This window comes from Theobroma umbraticum, unplaced genomic scaffold (assembly GCF_002168275.2).
Source record: "Theobroma umbraticum cultivar Fairchild unplaced genomic scaffold, ASM216827v3 scaffold_86.0, whole genome shotgun sequence".
Taxonomy (NCBI): domain Eukaryota; kingdom Viridiplantae; phylum Streptophyta; class Magnoliopsida; order Malvales; family Malvaceae; genus Theobroma; species Theobroma umbraticum.
In genome coordinates, this window is record NW_018397263.1 from 7037347 (window position 1) to 7037604 (window position 258).

Below are 258 nucleotides of genomic sequence, written 5' to 3' on the forward strand. Positions count from 1 at the left end.
GGACCTAGATATAGTAATATGACATGATGTGATGCATAGAAAGAAAGATAAAAGGAATTAGCCACATTGAAGGGCAAAAATGAGTCTACATGGAGACACGATTGCAAGATGGATTTGAATCCACATACGATGAGGTAGCAATTGTTTTTGTGCTAGTGGGAGATGTTAGGATGAGCCCTGTAGCCAATTGCAATTGGTTAAGGCTTGATCTCAATCATGCAACAACATCTAATTGGATGAAGTCCATGAGATTAATAT